The following is an 8,800-nucleotide window of genomic DNA, read 5'->3' on the forward strand; positions in this document are numbered from 1 at the left end:
CCTGGGGTCCCGGGATCAAGTCCCATGTAGGGCTCCTTGTGTGGAGCCTGCTTCTCCCTCTGCCTGTGTCTCTGCCTCTCTCTGTGTGTCTCTCATGAATAAATGAATAAAATCTTTAAAAGAACAAAAAAAAAGGCACTTCACGATGAAGTCACATGTTAGATGTGGAAAGACGCTGAAATGGAATGTGAATAAGCCTCTCCATGGTTATTCTGGAATTTAGAATAAGGAGAGTCGGGGAGAAAAGAATTTACCAGTGTTTTATCTGCTAAGACCAACAGGCCAATTAAAGGTATGAACTAGGTCATTCAAATTTCCCAAGCTGGCTGTGAAGGGAGAGTCTTCCTCCTACGTGTGGAGACCCTGCAGTTCAGAAGGCCAATCCCATTGCCCCGTGCAGTACCCATTATGTATTCAGTGAAGATATAGGGGTGACCAAGGCAGATGGAGCTCCATCTTCAGGGGACCCTGCACCCAGTAAGAAGACTGTGACAGGGCTACTGGTGTACACAGGCAAGGCGCCCACCCCAATGCAGAGGGCCCTGGAAGGCTCTCTTGAGGAAGGAATATCTAGATTGAAAGCTAAAAGGTGGGTGGGCTTTTAATGGGAATCAGCACACAGGCCCCATATGAAATGGTCCTCATGGCCTCTGACCTCAGCTCACACCACTCTAGCCACACAGGCCTTCCTGCTGTTCCTCATACCCGTGAGGTCACCTCCACCCCAGAGCCTTTACACGTGCTGTTCTATCAGCGCAGGATGCTCTTCTCCCAGTCATCCTTGGGTCTCCCTCCATGGCCTCCTTCAGGTGTGTACCCAACTATCACTACTCACTGAGGTCGCCTTTCCCAGATCCCACCCTGCCTTTAAGTTGCTACCCACCCCTCCTGATTCCCTTACTCTGCTCTAGTTTTTTAATCTTTGCTTTCTTCTTACATATTATCTAATGGATTTATGTTAGCTTATTTATTATGTGTTGTCTGCATCTCACTGCTAGAGTACAAGCCCCATGAAGGCAGTAGTTTGTTCGTTTTCCATTTTGCTCATTTCAATATCCCCAGATCAGATCAGTGCCTGGCACAGATTTAAAGCTCAACTATACTTGTTGGATCAATGGACAGACAGATGGACAGATAGATAAGTGGATGGAACAGTAATGGGAACGAAAGCTCTGGGTAGACTACACAGCACAAGTGAAGGCCCAGCAGTGAGGCAGCTGACGGCACCTCTTGACCTTGCATGTGTCTGAAAGCAAGAGAGTCAGGAAACAAGCGTGGAGAGGAGAGCAGAGCCAGGTGATGGGGAGCCTTGAGGTGTGTAGAGGCTGCCCACAGCCGTAGCTGTTGCCACTCATGGACGCACAGCTGGAACTAGCAGCCTCCTCACAGCTGGCGTGCCCCGGGTCTGAGTCCTTGCCAATGGAACATGTGTAAAAGTGAGGTGGGCTGTTTCTGGGCCCCGTCTTTCCCATCCACTGCTGGGTGCTGTCCATGGCAAGGCTCTGGGGGTTGTGAATCTACTGGTAAGGAACACAGGTCCCTGAGCTGCGGCATGGACACAACCCCCTGCCAAAAACAAACCCTTCTTTTGGCTTGTTCCATGAGCGAGGAATCCATGCCTACAATGTTTTAAGCATTCTGCCTTTGGGGGTATGTATGTTACAACAGACAGTGCACTAACTCTAGGGTGCTTCTGTTCCTTAAAATCTGGTATTTGTAGCGCTGGCTTGGCGGTGAGGCGGTGGGGGACACGGACATAGATACTGCAGAGTGGAAAGTTGGAGATCCACGCCACGTAGGGAAAGATGCAGAGCAGGCTCCTACTAAGCCTGCGGCTCCCAGAGCAATCCGAGACAAGCTGACAGCAACGTGAGCTGGTGCCTCCTTCAGTTTGCAGCAAGGGGTGAGGAAGGGGTGTGCAACAGAGGAGATGGCCTGCAGACGGTAGGCCGGGGGTGGAAGGGGTACACCACCCCCACTCCCACCCCCAGTGCTGGCGAAGGCAACTGCTACCGGCCACAACTAGCAGGGACTCGAACTGAAAATGTTTGAAGCAGCAGCGGCCCATCACAACTGTCTCGATTCTGTAGACAAAGCCTTGGCTGCCCGGCAAGATCAGATGCAGGATCTGCTGGGCCCGCCAGCTAGTTGTCTGAGCTGCTTGGGAGGTTAAGCATCAGTAAACTGAGGCAGAGACAGACAAGTCATTAGAAAGCAAAGAGATGGAGCCTCTTGAAAGCCACATTAGGCAAGAGTGTCAGGCTCAGTCCTCCAGAACTTCCTGACAGGGAAGGTCCCTAAATTTCAGAGGGAATTATGCGGCCAACAAAGCCAAGAACCGGTGGCCTCGCCCCAAAGCCAGGCCCATGTGGGCCAGCTGCAGAAAGTGTGCAGAGCCCTCCTCAGAGGTGGTCATGGAGGAAACAGGACGTGAGTACAGTCCTCCCAGAGAGTGGAGTCCAGGCCCCACAACACCTGCCTCTCAGGATCCCGTTGTCGCTGGCCCAGTGCAGCCACCTGGGACCCATGCTCCTGCTCTCCCTTCTGATGAGAGTTTCACCAACTTTGATCCTGTGCCCATCCCACCATTTCATTCTGGCTTGGAGTGGGCAGTCATTTGGATTTTCCTTCTAGCTCCCCGGCTACTGCTGGTGGGGAACATGCTGCATCTCTAAGAGACAGAGGGCCTCAAACAGGAATGGGGTGTGTGTGTGGGGGTGTCCGTCTGGTGAGGGTGCCTGTGAAGAAGGCAGAGCACTGCTATTTGGTTGTCAGAGGACAGATTGTTGCAGGGACTCAGTAAGTCACCAAAACTCCATTTCCTGTCCTTCCTAGACAGATGGCATCTCCCAGTGTCCCTGGTCATTAATGGGCAGCAGAAGTGCACAGAGGCTTTCGGAGGATGGTGTCTCCCCTACCCCACCTCTCCCTCACCTTCAGGAAGTGGCAGACTGCTGGGAGGGAGAACCCAGCATTGCCTCTCATCTCTGAAGCATTGTCCGGTCTATTTGTTAGACTCACATCAGCTTAACACACACACACACACACACACACACACACACACACACACACACAGGCCCGGTCAGCATTTAGACTTGTGACTGAGGCTTATAGGGACTCATCGATGGCTCGTAAGCAGAAAAGTGCCATGTTCGTATTTGTTTTAAAGGAATTATGGTGGCTGGAGTGTGGACAGAGGATTGCAAGGTGAAGGTTGGGTGTAGGAAGGCGGCTTAGGAGGTTGGGGCAGATCCTAGGTGTCCTGGAACAGAACAGGGGGAGCAAGATCGAGAAATGGGTAAGTGTGAGGTGTTCACTCTGTCCCAGAGTCCACAGCTGACAGTGGCAGGGTCAGGACTCCAACTGGGGTCTGTCTGGGTGGAAGAGGGCCCTATGTGTTGAGGTGCGTGTGCACATGTGTGTCTATACATGGCCCCCAGATTCCATCTCCCCTGCAGCCAGCCTAGGCTAGGGCCCTGCCCCTCACCTGATCTTCTGGTCTCCCGGCAGCTCTCTCGTGCCCTCTGGGCTGCTCTTCACACAGTAGCCAGAAAGATCTTCCTAAAACCTCAGACCATGGCTTTGTCCTGCTCCAAACGCTCCAGTGCCCTCCCACTGCATGAAGGGTCCAAGCCGAGGGACCTGAAGTAGTCCCTGCTCGCCCATGTCCCTCAGGTTCGTTACACTTCAGCAGTACTGACCCGGTTTCTGGTCTTCAACTCCCTCAAGCGTGTTCCTGCCTCAGGCCTTTGCACTTCTGTTCCCTCCTTCTGGAATTGTCTTCCTCCAATATTACCATAATTTCACCTTCCTTGTCACTTAGATCGGTTTTAATTAGACAGATGTTCAGCTGCTAGGAAAACCGAACTCTCAGTGGCATTTCATTGGTCCTATGTATTACAAAGTCCAGAGGATGAAGGTCCAGGGCTTGTGTGGCGGTACTATGATGTCACTGAAGGCCCAGGCTCTTTTCATCCTCCTTCTGCATCTCCTTAGTATGTTGGCTGTTGTCCTCCTGCTTGTTGTTTCATGGTCACAAAATGGCTTCTTACCTCCCTTCTTACCTCCAGGTATCACAGCCATATTCTAGGCAAGAGGAAAGGTGGGTGCTGCCTGTCTTGACATCTCCATCTAACGTTGCCTCCCTGGGCACTCTTTACCTCGCTGCCCCATCTTATTCTGGTCCTTTATCACTCCTTGGAGTTTTCTTGCTTGTTGACCAACTCTTGTCACTGAAATAAAAGCCCCCAAAGCAGGACTACACTTGTGCTCACTGCTAAACCCCGGCTGCGGCACAGTGACTGGAACATATTTGTTGAATGAATGAACAGTGAAGTCCCCTAGTTGGCTTGGTGCTGGAGTCGGGACTCAAACCCAGATCTCCCACCTCCTGGGCCTGGACATTTCACAGAGTGTCCCCAAGCCCCTCTCTGTGTGAGGAGCTACCCAGTCCATTTGCAGGTTCCGGGAGTATGAACAAGGAGCCTGTGTTTTCAGGCCTGGATGGAGAGACAGAGAAAAAAATCCCCCATGCCCCCCACTGGGATTTGGGGAGTCCTCCTTACTCAGAGTGTGAGGCAATCTTTCTTCAGAGGCCGCTGGCGGGCAAGATGATCCTGGGCGGTGCAGAGCCCAGAGTAAATGGCAACCCCTCACCTCGAGGGCAAGTGCTTTCTTTTTCCTGGGAGCTTTAGGGGAGTGACATCTTACCAGAATTTAATAACCTTTTTTGGGGTTTCTTTTCATTGTATTTATTTTTGCAGGATCCTACACGCAATACAGGGATTCGATTCAGATAGTCATACAGGGTTTCTCCTTTAAATAAATATATTTCAGTGTTCAAAGAGTGAACCCATTCAAAGAGCAATATTAAGAGTGGCCTAAAGATCTGGTACAAATGCCAATCATCACCTCTACATAATTCCAAAACATTTTCTTCATCCCCAAAAGAAACCTGGCACATTAGCAGTCTGATTCATCTGCCTCCCCCAACACTCCTCTCCTGCCTCCCGCAACTACAAATCTACTTTATGTCTCTGTAGATTTGTCGATGTGGGCATTTCACATACATGGAATCATACAGTGTAGCGTCTTTCACTCAGCGTATTGTCAACGTTCATCCATGTCGTAGTACGTGTCAGTACTTCATTTTTTATGGCCAAATAATGTTCCATTGTGTGGATGGACCCTGTTTTGTTTATCTGCTCATCCATGGATGGACATTTGGGTTTTTCCATCTTTTGGTGATTGTGTATTATTGCTGCTGAGAGCGTGGGGGTTCAAGCATCTGTTTACATACGACGTTTGATGGTCACGTTTGTGCTTCCTGCAGAGGCCTATGGCCAGGCACTTTTTTTTTTTTTTAGATTTTATTTATTTATTCATGAGAGACAGAGAGAGAGAGAGAGGCAGAGAGAGACACAGGAAGAGGGAGAAGCAGGCTCCACACAGGGAGCCTGATGTGGGACTCGATCCTGGGACTCCAGGATCACGCCCTGGGCCGAAGGCAGGCACCAAACCGCTGAGTCACCCAGGCATCCCATGGCCAGGCACTTCTAATTCCACTTCCTGTGATAGCTGGCTCTCCGGTTCTTCTTTGAACCCCTAGGGATATGGTGACCCATCCTCTCGGTGGGGTCCCCTCATCTCTCCAGGCATTCCCTGGGGCAGGACAGCATTTAAAATGGTGTCAGATCCCTTCTCCCATCTCCTCCTGTCCAGGTGGGGAATGTACCTGGCCCAAGCACCAGCTTGGCCCTCTCTCCAAGTCCTACCCCCTTGGTTGTCAGCGCAGCTTCCCAACCTAGGGGACCCAGAGCAAGTGTGGTCACCCACATGTCCTTGTCTCAAATCAATCTGTCCTCTGATCTCCAACTCCTTTTAGGCTGGATGTTGGCGATGGTCACCATCACAGAGCACAGAGGCTTTCTACATTTGGTGGCCATGGTTCAAACTGGGCAACGGGGCTCTGGGCAGAGTTGTGTCCCTCCAAAATTCGTATGATGAAGTCCAGTATCTCAGAATGTGGCTGTATTTGGAGGTAGTCTTTAAAGAGGTGAGTAGGATGAAATGAGGTCAGATGGGAGGCTCCTGATCCAACCTGACCGAAGACTTCGTTAGAGGAGTCTGGACACACAAGGAGACACCAGAGTTGTGTGTGTACACAGGGAGACATGTGAGGACACAGCGAGAATGCGGCTATCTGCAGGCCAAGGAGAGAGGCCTCAGAGAAACCAGCCCCCTAGCACGTGATCTCAAACTTCTAGCTCCTAAAATCATGAAAAGAGAAATGTCTGTTGCTTAGGCCCCCCAGTCTGTGGGACTTTGTTCCGGCAGCCCCAGCAAATGATTGGAGACTGTGTTTTAATGTCCCGTGAAGCTCCAAAATCGCTCTACTTCCCCTGCGGGTCCCCAACCCCAGCCAGCTTGTGCCACTGACCTATGAGTAAGTGTCTCCCCTGCTTCACGCTCCTGAGGGAGGCGCCTGCTATAAAATGAACTATAAAAAGGCACTATTATCATCAAACCATGTTGGCCTAGTTTGTCCAGGAGTTCCTCATATTGAAACTGGGACTCCCATATCACCCTTCGCTAACCCCTCAGCCCTGGATCCGGGGCTGGCCAAGTGGGCTAAGGAAAGGCAGGGACCTTGTCGACATCCTCCTCTGTCACCCAGGTTTTTGCACAACCTGGAATGGAGCAGGTACTCAGCAAGGGTCTGGTGACACGTAACTGAGTAACACACCTCGCACGAATCTCTAGGACTGCTGAGCGGCCTCACTACTCATGCTGACGGTGATGGGTCTCCAGTGAGGAGGGCATGAAGATAAAGTAGGGGCAATCTGTGCCTTTCCCAGACTCGTGTCGGGAAACCGTGGCAACTGGTTGATCTTCACAGGCACCTGCTTGTGTTTCCTTAGTACTGTGGTTTGTACACAGACCAGGGCCTTTTCTGTGTCTGAGGTGGAGTGCTGATAGGTGGGAGGATGGAGGCCCCAGGAGCGTCCTGGAAGGACACTGGCTGGTTGCCACTGGGTAATGACTGGGCTTCTGCTCCAGTGAGCACTGGTAGGCCAGCTTTTGTCTCATGGAGGAGAGAGCATTCGCCAGGATAGGATTTTAGGAGAGCTTGTTCCCGTCGTGTGCCACCATGTCACATGCCACCTCAAAACACAGTAGCATACGACAACAGCCATTTTTGTCTGCTCATGGAGTCTGGGGGTCAGGAGCTAGACAGGGCATGGCTCTGAGCAACAGGGACGCTCATCTCTGTCTCTGTATGTCCAGGTCTCGGTAGGGATGTTGTGAAAACTGCTGGTGAAGCTGTGGGAAAACAGACCCTGCTGGTGGGAGTACAGGGCCATTCGGGGAGATTTACCAAAGCGATGAGCACCCCATACCTTTGACCCAGCAAGTTGTTTTTAGGAAATTATCCCACAGGAAGGTTTGCACACGGGCACCAGGAAGTTGTGCAAGCACACGTATTGCAGCCCTCTTTGAAACAGTAAAAGACTACTGGGAGGCTGGCTAATAGAATCATGGCATACCCAAACACGGGATGCCAAGCACGGTTAAGCCCAGCGTGTGCGCAGAGTGATCTCCAAGATGCAGTGAACTGAAAACAAGTCACAGAGCCGTGTGTGTACAGCGTGTGCCCCATGAGTGAAAGAAAACAGCCATTGTTAGTAGATGTATACATTTGCCTATGTCTGGGTTATCCACAAAAGACACATAAGAAAGATACAAGCAACAGCTCTGGAAGCTGTTAAGGACTAGGTATTGGGGGACGCCTGGGGAGCTCAGTGGTTGAGCCTCTGCCTTTGGCTCAGGTTGTGATCCTGGAGTCCTGGGGTTGATTTCTGCATCGGGCTCCCTGCATGGGGCCTGCTTCTCCCTCTGCCTGTGTCTCTGCCTCTCTGTGTCTCTCATGAATAAATAAAATCTTAAAAAACATTGTAAGTACAAACCTTTGTGTAAAAAACATTATACAAAAATGTCTTTGTTTGCCTCCTCGGATGCCTACTATGTGCCAAGAAGCATACGAGCAGGCGTAATTTGTTGAACACACACTCGTTTCTCCTCCCCAAAATAGCTGTGCATGGTAGCAGGTGTGAGTGGTGTCTGCTGCTTTCATTGCACACTTGCCTTTTTAGACTCTTCTCTGCAGCTTGGACTGGAAGCCTGCAAACCACATTTCCCAGACTCCCCTATCAGGTGACTCTGCTTATAGGAGGCATTGGCAGAGGTTCAGACGACAGGAAGGAGGGAGAAACCACCCCAGTCCAGGATTCTGTGGCACCACAGGCCACAGTGGTGACAGCAGCTGTGTCAGCAGCATCCCCAGGAGTGTGGCTCTCAGCTTCTGCTCAAGCAAGCGAGGATCCTGGTTCTGGGAAACACTACATTTTCTTTTGCTCCTCCAGTCTTCGGGCCACAGCTGTTCCCTCTACTTACGAGGCTGTGGGCGTCCTCATTGTCCCCTTGCTTCTCCTGCCCTTGCAACATCTCTGTAAATATTGCCCTGTGTTAAATTCCTTCTGCTTGAAATACCTAGGGTGCTTTCTGCCCAAACTAGACACTAACACACAAATTTACCCCCATTTTGCGGATGAAAAAATTGAACCTCAAAGACAGGAAATGACTTAACCAAAGGCAAACCGACTACCGCTCCTCCCTCACCCCAAGCTCCAGTCACCCTGGTCCCGTTTCTGGAACACATCAAGCTTGCTCACACTCCAGAGCCTTCACACATACTCTCTCCATGGAGAACATTCTGTCTCCAGCTTTACATGTGCATATT

The 8,800-nt window shown here is 51.0% G+C and overlaps 1 long non-coding RNA gene across 4 annotated transcripts; it reads left to right on the plus strand.

The window, feature by feature from the left end:
- The first annotated feature begins 138 nt into the window (after positions 1–138).
- LOC144310787 (uncharacterized) lies at positions 139–7,932 on the plus strand. 4 transcript variants are annotated; one of them, XR_013376463.1, is made up of 4 exons: positions 139–589; positions 676–809; positions 1,721–3,675; positions 4,071–7,932. It is a non-coding gene; the product is annotated as an uncharacterized LOC144310787 (long non-coding RNA). The 4 variants fall into 4 exon arrangements; XR_013376462.1 differs by lacking the exon at positions 676–809 and having other exon boundaries at positions 245–589; positions 1,721–1,903; positions 3,511–3,675; XR_013376460.1 differs by lacking the exon at positions 676–809 and having other exon boundaries at positions 141–589.
- The last annotated feature ends 868 nt before the right edge of the window (positions 7,933–8,800 follow it).

Source organism: Canis aureus, chromosome 3 (assembly GCF_053574225.1).
Source record: "Canis aureus isolate CA01 chromosome 3, VMU_Caureus_v.1.0, whole genome shotgun sequence".
Taxonomy (NCBI): Eukaryota; Metazoa; Chordata; class Mammalia; order Carnivora; family Canidae; genus Canis; species Canis aureus.